Source organism: Peromyscus eremicus, chromosome 15 (assembly GCF_949786415.1).
Source record: "Peromyscus eremicus chromosome 15, PerEre_H2_v1, whole genome shotgun sequence".
Classification (NCBI taxonomy): domain Eukaryota; kingdom Metazoa; phylum Chordata; class Mammalia; order Rodentia; family Cricetidae; genus Peromyscus; species Peromyscus eremicus.
In genome coordinates this window covers 27780136-27792902 of record NC_081431.1, presented here as the reverse complement: position 1 = coordinate 27792902, position 12767 = coordinate 27780136, and positions in this window count along the sequence as shown.

Here is a 12767-nt window from a genome sequence, read left to right as displayed (position 1 = left end):
CTTGTTCATTGCTTTTGTTTAAAATGCACTGTAGTCTAATTTCTCTGGTGCTCTGATCCCAGAGGATGTTACTCAAAATTACATAGCACTAACTTCACGCCCCAACCATCAGCTTCTCTCTCCTAGACTAGTTATTGATGACAAGTCATTTATAACAGCACATGAATGCCCATCAGTGAGTTGCAAAGACTCTATTGAGAAATAATTCAGCTGTTACTTTGGGATTTCTCTGTCCCTTTCTCATTCCTTCCCACTTTTTTACGGCAAAGCTGACCTCAGAGAGCTACAGGCTGAAGAGTAAAGCTGCTTATTTTCCATGCTGACATAAGAAGTCCCAACGTCTACCTCATTGAATTAGGTGCCACTTTTATGAGATTTGGGACAGTGGATGCTGATCTTGAATCCAAGCCATGCCGCCGCCCCACTTTAAGAAAACCTGATTTTCTTTTACATCTAAAATTGTAACAACAGATGAATAAGAAAGAGTTTATATTAAAAGTCCTATGCAAGGTTTCAGTCTCTAAATGTCCCTAGCACATTAAGATATGACTCACACAATTATATTTACATAAAATATAGCTTTTCAAAGACCTGTCTAGACTTATAAAGCAAGGTGCAGCATGCTTACCTAGACCTATTCCTCCTTAAAAAGAATCACTTCAGATTTTTAAAATAAATTACCCCCAGACAGTTTCCTGGGGAATGATGTAATAAAAATTGAGAAAAAATATATGGAAAATGGCTTATAAAAGGTAAAAGCACTATGCAAATATGCATTACCATTGTCATTTGTTACTTCTGTAAACTCTCAGTTCTGAAGTCAGTCCCGCAGAACACTCAATTGCCCAGTAGCCAATGATGTCAAAGTTATCATTGTTTTATAAGGAGATGACCCCCTTTCTTGCTATCTGTGGATCATTGACTTTTAGCTTAGTCAGGATATTGCCAAACAAAGGGCTCTTTTACAGGAGAGAATTAACCTTGCTATCTCTGTTGGGGTCACATGCATCAGCCTGCATTTCCTTGAGAGTGGGTGGTCTGACACCAGACGACATCAGTTTCAAAGGGGCTCATTCTGAGACTTTGGTGTGAGTTGGGTGGTCTCTAAACTGTATTTGGATTCTGTATAGGTTCATAGTTTCTTAGTGGCACAACAGTTTTAAACTCCTGTATCTGAAAGAACATTTCATCAGATCTTGAATCCTTAAATGAGGTCACCTTTGAGATCTTGTAGTCTGTGATCTCCAAGGAAATTGAGGCCCATTTAAATTAGGTCATCTATTCAGGATCACAAACCTAATCAGCACAGGCCTGAGTCTCCCAGACTTCAGCTTACAACACAGGCACATTACCTGAGACCTGGGGTCTTCCCATGTCTCCAGCCAGAAACACTGTCATTGTCCCAGAATCATTCACCCTCAAATCAATTAGCCTAGAAATTAGAAACAATTAGGTCCAGAACCCTTTTCATTATAATATCAAAAAATGAATATTCCAGATTGCTTTCTGTGACAGCTGTTTTGATATTGAACCCTTAATCTTTGTTCTCTGCCACATGCCTACCACATCCTCAGGTCATTGCTGTAGTCCACAACACATGGGAGGCTACAGACTGGTCCCCTTTCTGCCTTCCTCCTAATCAATCATTTTGGATCTCCCTCCCTCCCCCCTGCCCCACAACGAATACCTCAAAGGCCAAAGTCACGGTCTAAGAAACAACTCTGCATAGTAAAATAAAGCAGCAATGATTTCTAAAAGGTTTTATAAAAGTTTCCACATTGCATTTTCTTGTCCACAGTGCATCTTCTAAGAAGTGTCATTTGATGGTGATGGTGGTGGTGGTGGTGGTGTTATTGTCCACATTTTACAAATAGCAGATTGAGACCAAAGAGGTTAAATGATGTACCCACAGGCACACAGACAGGAAAAATGACAAGAGACAGGATTCCAACTGGGCCTTTTGGCTCAAACTCCCATTTTCTCCCTCTGCATGGTGCTATCCCTTAGTTTACACCTTAGCACAAAGGAGAAAAAGAAAAGGAGAAGGCAGGTCACTGTCACCTGCACAGTCATGTAGTCCCCCCTACCTACCAAGTGGAGTCATTAAAAATGAGGGAATGAAAGCTGTTTTCTTCCTCAAAGAGCCTTGTAATCCCCAGGGAGGTTGGCCCAGAAAAATGCCTGTCAGGGACGGTGGTGTGGGGGAGGTGGCTGTCACTTGTAATTAATGGAGTAGGAAAGCTGTTTCCCTGGTCTCTGAATCCCTTAAACACCACAAGTACAAAGACAGGCAGGAAGCAAGCATCCTACAGCTGAGGTCCCAGCTGAGCACTGCCCTGCCACCCGCAGTCCCTCAATGCACCCGCAGGAGCAGCCCATGGGGCGGAGGCAGCGGAAACAATGGCTTTCCAAGGCCTTCTTGGCACATGGAACGTTCTTGTTAAGAGTGGAGGGCACAATTAAACATCGCTAGAGCCAGCTCCCAACTGAGTTGCAAAGAAAGACAGAAATGCACGCACGTACACACATACATACATGCACACACGCACGGACAAAGACCTACCACACTCACACACTTTCCAGGCTGAAAAGAAAATTAATCAAAAAGCCCAATGAATGCCTGAACTCTATAATTAAGCCCAAATGATCCTTAGATAGAACAGGAGCTGAGTGAAAAAGCTCAGTGAGCAAGCACACAGATATTTTTACCCCAGAGTCTTACTGCCATTAATTTCTTTTGAGATCTTGAGTACATCTGGTCCCCATTTCCCTGGTAGGACATCTCCCTATAGAAGGCTTCCCAGAGAGCTGCCAGTTCAGTGACAGCCAAGGTTATCTGACTATTCCCAAGCACTTCTAGAGAGATTCCTGTGGGGAGATGTGGTGTCATGGATCCCCAGGTCAACCATACGCTTTTTTATAACAGAGCCAATCACTAGCTCAGTAGACATTGGCATGATCTCTGACACACTCCAGGATATCCCAACTAAGTATTGCCTGACATAAGACATGGTCAGATCAGTAGACACACTGGGCTGGAGCTGGTGAGTGGACCTTCAGGATCCACCAACTTGGAAATCCAAAACCTCTTTCAGTCCCCATGAAGTAAGGCCTGATCTCTGAGAAGGTTAGGGATCTCTCCACTTTCCCCAGCATTAGCCACTTGGCTGAGAGAGGCCTATACCCAGGCAGAGGCAGAAAAGAAAAACAGGAGAATGCCACATAATCCTGTAGGTAGCTAAAATTCCAAGAGGTCTTTAGGAGGGGACAAGTGGCTATGTGTCAGGACAGGGCCAGATGGAAAATCCCAGCACAAATTGAAATGGCCACAAAAGGCATCCCAGAACAGCTGCATTTTCCTCATTTTGTGCTCACATAGGAGATACAGAGGGGGATATATATATATATATATATATATATATATATATATATATATTCAAATCTTTGCATAAGATCTGTCATCTTGAAGCAGATAAAATGAGGAAGCACTTCCCCTCACCCTGTACACACACACAACAAACCCCAGGCTATCTCAAAATGGTGGAGGTATTTCCTCTCACCCTGTACATACACAACTAACCCCAGGCTATCTCACAATGGTGGACGCACTTCCCCTCACCTTGTACACACACAACAAACCCCAGGCTATCTCACAGTGGTGGAGGTATGAGTCGTTGTGGCTTCTCTCTACATCTACCTATAGTAACCCCTTTCTCTATGGTCTCTCTTGGACCAGCTGCATAATTTTCTTTGAGCCCGCCTCAGTCCCTGGCCCATACCTCAAATCATTTGTTTCTCCCAGCTGGGCTCCCTGAGAGAACCTACCCAACTCTTCTTTCCAAGACAAATATGGACCCAGGCCTCTAGGCAGTGGGATACGTGACCAAGCATGGAGCCTCTTTGGCCTCCAGGGCCACGTTTGTCTTCAGCTTACCTAGAAAATGTGGGTTGATCTTTAAAACAGCTGAGTGCTGGTTCAGAAATACCCAGGTAGGGAAGATACATGTGTCATGAACTGCATAGTGCAGAAGAAAGAACCAAGACACAAGCAGGGCCCGGTGCCACACGGGACAGTACTGTGAGATATTTAAATGGTAGTGTCATTGAATCTGGGGCCAGCTGAGGGGCTGGCTGAGGGCCAGCATTACTGGTGCAAGGAGGAGATAAAAAGGAGGGCAGATTGTTTTGCTAGTTGCCAGGCCCAGGGTGAAGGTGAGTTAAGCAAGGCACGAGGACATCTAGAATTTAAGAAGGTGCTCACTCGTGGGCCTGTGCGCTTGCATGTCCCCGTAAGAGCAAGCCTTCTTGGTGTTGGCCTTGGTGCCTGGTTTGCCTCCTTCCTCTCTGCCCCACTTCACACCTACCTCTAATTCTCTGCTTTCCACACAGGGGAGCAAAGCAGGGAAGGTATCATAGGAGGTCTCCAAATACTCATTCTTCTAGCAAGTCTTCTATCTACAATTATCTCCTACCTACTGGACAAAACAGAATCCTTGCCCTCAGTGGGACAGTGTCCATAGGAAGCTGTAGGAGGCACTCATTTTCCCATTGGGTCATACATTGTGAGGTAGCCCAGGACCTTGCAAAGTATCTCCAGAGTCATCTCTCTATCCAATGGGTGCATCAACCAGTCTACCTCCTTAGAGGGACTGGTATGACCCCTGTCTAGTCCCTGAGGGTAGATAAAGTGACAAGACAAGACGTCTCAAGCACACTGTTTTAAAGAAAGGCACAGATACCCTGTGGCCCCATCAGTACTCACTCCAGCATTTGAGTTCTCTCTCCATTTGCTATAGCCCCTTTGCCCCCACCCTAAAAACCAACTAGAACATTCCACACAGATGTGATCCAATGAAATGTTAATTGTAAAAATAGCAGGAAACATAATACATGCACTTCAGGCTGAGAAGTATTTCATTAAACTGGGTTTTGGAAGCAAGACAACCAATTCAATTATTTTCTACTTCACTCCTTCACATAACAGAAACTATAGAAAGCTATTACTTCTAATTAATTAGAGAAAAAAGGCTATGCACGTGCATATCAGATGAATGGAGATAGAGACACTTCCACACCTCCCTCCTTATGCTTGTATATATGAGTGTACATGCACATAGGCACACACACCAGAAAACTAAGGACTTTCTCACCTAAAGAATTCCATGGATCTTGCCAGGTGGTAGTGGTGCATGCCTTTAATCCCAGCACTCAGGAGCCAGAAGCAGGCTGATCTCTTGAGCTCAAGGCCAGCCTGATCTACAGAGTGAGTTCCAGGACAGGCTTCAAAGCTACACAGAGAAACCAAACCCTGTCTCAATAAAATAAAATAAAATAAAAAAGAATTCCATGGATCTTCTTAAACAGTCAAAAAATTCCTAGTCCCAAGAGCCACTAACAAAATCCAAGGATTCCTTCTCTGAGTACATTCATGAAAAGGGAAACAGGACATTTTGTGTAAAAGAATAAACAGCTTTTAAGTCAGTTTAATTATGAGCTTTCTACAGGAAAAAAAATGATCTTGTCTTTTTGCCTTTAGTAAAGTAGATATTTCTACCCAGCTCTCTCTATACCAAACATATTATTCATTGATACAGGGGACTGAGTTCCTGAGGCCTGATTTTGTATTGAAGTCATACTGACCTTCACTTATTTATCTGTAACACAAGAAGGAGGCCCCTTCTTGGTGCCATATGCACCCTACAAAGTGTTTAAGCTTATGAGAGCACACTTAACAGATAGTTCTGGGTTGCTTGTGTCTTGCCTTAGGAAAACTAATGGACAAAAGTAAGCCACACTGTGAAAATATTTTCTATATGAAATTTATGCTGTCTAAAGCATTGCTATTATATAACACTTATAATAGAATTAATATACTAATGATATAAGGACTGATATCAATAAATAATATAGAACATGATTATTAAGACAGTCGTCTTAGTGATGTGACTTTTGTCCATGAGCATCTGTGTGATGTGCTCTGTGAAATGAACATCAAGGAGACTGTGAGTTCAGCTTAGGCCTCTGTTCACATATGCTGACCTTGTCCCCAGCCTCCTCCCCTCTCTCACCTCGCTTGTTCTTCTGTGCCATGCCAGGTATCAAGGGCTGGCAGAGCCTGGCATAGTCAGGACCTCTGACCCATTCCGACTAATCACAATCCTGCAGAAATGGGAACTGGCACTTACAGATGCCAAAGAGTATGGCTGCTACTCTGGTGAACAGGGTTCACAGAGGGGTGTTTTCTAAAACATAACATCGGCCAAGTCCCTGCTTGTATGTGAAATGGGTTTATCTTCTAATTTCAGAGCATCAAGACAAGTTTATTTAACCATCTACATAAATGTTTTGGATTTTTCCTCCTAAAACTGAAGCCATATGTGTGTATGTGTATTTATGTATATATATATATATATATATATATATATATATATATATATATATACAGAAAAGGCACTGATGTTACTTAATATGAAATCATAAAAACATTTTGCTATAGCAATACTGGAAGCAAGTCCAGCACACACAAAGTCTAGACAAGTGGCTGGGGAGATGCTCACTGGGTAACACGCTTGCCGCACAAGCATGAGGACTTAATATCAGGTCCCAAACACCCACCTAAAACCCAGACATGACAGCATGCATCTATCACCCCAGTGTTGGAGGGGCATGGCAGAGAGGAAGATCACTGACTAGCTTGCTGACTAGTTTAGATAGACTAGTGAGCTCCAGGCTCAGAGAGAGATTCTGTCTCAAAAAAATAAGATGTAAGCCGGGCAGTGGTGGCGCACGCCTTTAATCCCAGCACTCAGGAGGCAGAGGTAGATGGATCTCTGTGAGTTCAAGGCTAGTCTGGTCTACAGAGCGAGATCCAGGACAGTCAGGACTGTTACATGGAGAAACCCTGTCTTGAAAAACCAAAAAAAAAAAAAAAAAAAAAAGTGTAGAATTACTGAGAAAGACACCCAAAATAGACCTCCAGCCTCTATACTTAACATACACACATGCACATGCATCCACACATATACAACTTACATACTCACATACATAAACATATGCACTCCCACACATGTACATGTACACACACACACACACACACACACACACACACACACACACACACACCAAACAAAAAATTCAGGAAAGAAAATGATTCACAACATTTAATTTTATCTCAGAACCACTCCCTTCATGCATTCAAAAATGCTTTTTGTTTTATTTTTAAAATTGGGTTCACCCACTTCCTTAGGACTTCAGCTGTTACATAAAGCAGTATATACAAGTGTCCACAAAAAAAAAAAAAAAAAACCTTGCTATGTATTTTCTTTCTAAAGGAAATTTGACTGACAGCTTCAAGTTGAATGATATAGACACAGTAAAGAAAGATGCTTTGGCAATATTGGCATGGGTCAATGACAGAAATCCTGGTCACACCAGGGGCTCCAGGCAGTCCAGTTCCTGCAAATCTCTGTGCCAGGAACACTAAGGAGCAGTGTGTGAATTTCCACCCATTTCTGTAGGATCCTTTAGTGCTTTCCTAATGAACCAAACACAAATGATTTGGAATCCCTTCATATTGTTTTAGTTTTTAATCTTTTAAAAAAAGAGATGAAAGTTACCGACCTCCTTTGTAGAGAAATGTACAAGATGCTCAAACCTTTGCACAAAATTTAAGCTATTATCCCTTTGAAAATCTACTTACGAAGCTTCAGTTGTGAACATCTGCTTTTAAGGAATGGTGTTTCGGTGGCCACTGTCTTAATGCACACTGTTTGCATGTTTCCGTGTCCACATGCAGGTCTCCTAGTAGGACGAAGCAAGCCCAGCAAGCAGAACCACACGGCAAGACACTGAGGAGGAGGATATGAGCGCTGGCTGGTGGCTCTAGGAGCTGACGCCCTGGACAGCTGATTTCCTATTTTAAAAGAGTGCCATCTTGCCTGTCTCCACGCCACCCTCCCATCCCGTGACCAGTACCTCCTAGCCCCACCATGTGCGCGCGCGTGTCCAGCCAGGCCAGCTGGTTGGCTCATGGGGGAGCTTTGTTGAAGTGAACGTTGTGCCTGCAGCACCTTCTGTGTGTGGAAAGATTGAGTTCACCCACACCTCCAGCTCATCCCCTCCCTCCACATGAAGCCTCCCAAGGACAAGGCTGGTCATCCTGGACTGAAGAGACCCCTCATGGCCCAGCCCTGGCTCCCAAGCCTGCCTCACCCCACACTTTTGGGTGGGAAATGGAGAATATATATCTCCCTTTCTCCTCTCTCTTCTCTATGTGGATAGCTAATGTCAACCATCCCCTGAGGTTTCTCTAAGGTCTTTGGAAGACAACAGTTTTCCCTACCATGGACAGGCTTGGTGCCTTCAGATGACCAAGAGCAGCATTTATATCACAGGATCAGTGGAGTGAGAGCAGAACTTCCCCCACCAGGGCAAAAGTGTATATGTTATTTTATTGATTGTTTTATTTATTGGCATACTCAACAATTTATTATTTATTTATTTATTTATTTATTTATTTATTTATTTATGGAATCTGTATTTATTATACATCAGAAAATCTACTTCCATCTTTCAAATGTTAGCCCCAAATTTATCTTGTTGGCCCCCACAGAGCACAGTAAATGATTCCTCTTTGAAGCCACAAAAAAAAAAGAGGGAAATTCTTCTCCCTAGTCCCAAATACTTCCACCCAAGCCAGATTTTCAACCAGAAATGGGATCAGAAACTACCAGCCACACAAATCAGCACAGGCCCAGTATCCAGGCAGAAACCTGGAGTCTTCCAACCCCTGATTTTGCACTATTTTCTCTTCCACACCTTCACAAACTCATGCAAGAACAACCAGCTGACTCCAGCCCGACTGTTAAGAGTGGACTTCTCATTCTGCTCTGGGGCAGAATGCTTGGCGCCAGATGCACATTAGAATCAATTTCAGGAGCTTGAAACCACATGCCTGGTTTCCATCTCCGTGTATCCATAGCAGAATCTCCGAAGGGTTGGCAGCAGAAGTCTTTTTAGTAACCCAGATGATTCTAACTTGTAAATGCAGTTGATAAAAAAGAAAAAAAAACCTACATCCCTATCCACCTCCAAGATCCCTTCCTCCTTTGGTTCACAAGCTTCTTCTGGAGTCCCCATCCCTCCAATCCCTTTTCCTCACTAAACCTTCCTCCATTGGCACCATCAACCTAAGCAGACCCAAAGAGATGATTGGTCCTAAGAGTGACTCCTGAAGCTGATGCCTGCACTTGCCTCTCTAGAAGCAAAAGCTTGTCCCTTGCCTACGTTCACCTTCCATCTGCACTCCCCCCCACACACATGCCTCCCTCCAGGAGTCTGAAGGTTACATGGCCATTCCCATCTCAGCATCCTAATTTTAAGGCAAAGCTCATTTCAGTCTTTATAACCCAGGGGTTGACTGTTTCTGCAGTGCAACATGAATTACCTGAGGGCCCACTGGTAACAGGAAAGGGTCATCCGTAACAGAAAAGGACTATCCCCCAAAGAGTCCTTTACCCAATGACCTAACAGCAACCCCCACTCTGGCATCCAGATCACAGATGACTAGAGGAGACTTCTCACCCCTCATGTTGACAAACAAGTTCTCAAACAATGAATATAAGTGAAGGTGTGTGTGTGTGTGTGTGTGTGTGTGTGTGTGTGTGTGTGTACTGCCTTCATCTAAACAAGCATCTATGGAGATGCTGAACTTCAACTTTACAGTATAGACCTTTACCTGAAAACGATCAAGAACTTGTGCTGTCCTGCACTCAGTGGATTCACTGTGCTCCTTTCCTCAAGGGCCCAAGTGAACTCCAGAGTAGCGCTCCCTGCAGAACGATGTAATGTCTAGGAACTGTTGGGTGTGTTAGAGAGAGTGTGTATGTTGTATGCACAATACAGTGCCCCAGCATAGTAAGAGTTCATTTTCCTACCCACCCCCCTCCAGCATCTAAGCAGGTTCCCAGAGCAAGTAGACTTCTCCTGTATTCATAGCCCATGCCTTCTTGCCCCATTTAATCAGACTGTCCTGCACCAAGTCCCATCTCTCAGGGTCCTGCTTTCTGATAGGCAACAGTTCAGTCAGTGGGTGCTAAAGAGTAGAGTGTTATACTTCTTAGGTGACATTTACCTTTTAATTGGGGCTATAGACAATGCCTTAATCTGAAGGAATAGCTTGAATGCTGAGAATTTCAGGTGCAGAAGTGGGCCAGTAAGAGAGATTATTCTTTTCTCAGGAGGGCATTTTAGAGCCTCCCCTCCCCATATGTATCTCTAAAGTCAGCTCATAAGTACATGAGCATGAGCAAGCACACTTACCTACATCCACATCCCATAATTTTGAAATACCTCCCTTGCATTGGCCCCATCTTTAAAAATAAAAAAAAAATTAAAAAGGAACCAGCTAAATTAATTTAAACCTCACTGGGAAATGCAGCCTATTTTTTTCACCGGCCACCAGCCATCTGGTCTACCCCACCCTGTTCCATTTCCTTTCTGCTCCTTCTCTTTTCAGCTACTGGCCTATCAGTTAATTTATGTGTACGTGTCCTCTTTGCTCTCTCCTTGCTTCCCCCAAATGTATTTTCCTCCCTTAAAATCATGTTGTTTTTGGTGTTGTCAAGGACAGAAGTGGAGGCTAAGAGCATGAGCATGTATGTGTGTCACCGAAGACAGAGAAGCCAGGTATTCTGCTACAGTTTGAAGAATAATGCCACAAAGGAAGAGATGAAAGCTGGCTCTGCAGAGTGCCTTAAAAAATGACTTTAATTAGGAAATTCTGAGTTGTCAGTCTTTGGATGTTACATAAACTCAAATGGATGTTGCATTTCACTTCTCTGGGATTTAAAAAAGTTAAATACAGTATGTATTCAACAATGACAACAAGCATATTTTTCTCTTTAATTTGGTCCTTAAAGATGTAGCACTAAGGAGGTGGGTATTTGAGGGCTGGGGAGATGGCTCAGGGGTTAAGAGCACTTGATGCTCTTCAAGGGGACTAGAGTTCAGTTCCCAGCACCCATGTTAGGTGGTCCACAGCTACCTGTAGCTCGAGCTCTAGGGGCTCTGACACCATTTTCAGACCTCTACAGGCACACAGGCACACATGTATGCACACACATGCACAGAAAGGGAGGGGGAGAGAGGAAGCCAGGAGAGGGAGGGAGATACATGTAGATACATGTCCTGCCCAGCCCCACAGACCCTGCAGCTGCTTATAAAATAATCACTCAGAAGCTTATATTAGTTAAAATTGCTTGGCCATTAGCTCCGGCTTATTATTGACTAGCTTTTATACTTAAATTAACCCATAATTCTTATTTATGTTTAGCCACATGGCTTGTTATCTTTTCTCAGTTCTGCCTTCACATCTTGCATCTTCTGTGTCTGGTGCAACTCCTGACTCAGCCTTCCTTTTCCCAGAATTCTCCTTGTCCGTTTATCCCTCCTATACTTCCTGCCTGGCTACTAGCCAATCAGCACTTTGTCAACCAATTGGAAACAACACATTCACAGCATGCAGAGCACCATCACCCATCGGATACACTTACCCATAAATAAAATAAATCTTTTTTTAGTGTTTAGTGTCTGGCTTTTCACAAAAGGGAAGGCTCCAGGCACATACAAGCTCTGGGATGTATAGAGGACAGGCACAAGAGTAAGGTTTTGTATATTTAATAAAGTTCTGCCAATGAAGGCCACATACTGCAACCAGATTCCATTCACTGGGCAGTTTTACAATGAGAAATAAACACACACATTGTGAGCAAAGAAAAGAAAGAGATTCCCCCTTCTCCCTGATGATACCCTATTGATCTTCGTCTCCTGAGGCTGCCATAACAAAATGCCACTAACTAGGTGGCTTATCACATACAAAAAAATTTATTTCTCATAGTCCTAGAGGTTGAAAAGTCCAAGATCAAGTTCCATGCACACTTAGGGTCTGCTGAGGACCTAGTTTCTGGTCCATGGACAGCCTTCTCCTGTGTTCACATGTAAGCATGAACATGCTCCTTCAGGCTTCTTCATAAGGACACTCATTCAGATCACAAGTACTCCATTATCACGACTTAATCACCTCTCAAAGCCCCACCTCTGACATCATCACCTTTGAGGAGGAGAGCATACAATCAGTCCATACCACTATCCTGGTCTCTGCTTCGGTGAAGAGAAGTTTAAAGAATATCCCAGAAATGTAGAGGCTAAACCTTGCCCTTTCACCTCTTCCTCAATACCACTCCTTCTTGGAGAACCCTTGATCAGCCTCTCTCTCTCTCTCTCTCTCTCTCTCTCTCTCTCTCTCTCTCTCTCTCTGTGTGTGTGTGTGTGTGTGTCTGTCTGTCTGTCTGTCTGTCTCTCTGTATCTCTCCGTCTCTCTGTCTCTCTGTCTCTCTCTGTCTCTCTGTATATCTCTGTGTCTCTGTCTCTGTCTCTCTCTCTCTCCTCTCTCTCTCTCTCTCTCTCTCTCTCTCTCTCTCACACACACACACACACACACACACACACACACACACACACACACACTTTGTTTAGCTGAACCTCTGCCACCCAAGGAGCGAACCCAAACCGGGTTATTGGAGTGATTGAGTCTGGGCAGGCAGTTAAGTTTCTGCACCGTTGCCTGCTCTCTCCGAGAGCTGAATTTTTAAAAGGTCAGATATCCTCCAAGCAAGAGTGGGACGGGCAGAGTTGGGAGTGAGGCCCTGACGTGCACTTGGATCCTGAGAAGTCAGTGTAGATGGGAAGGAACTGAAGCCCCTAGCTCT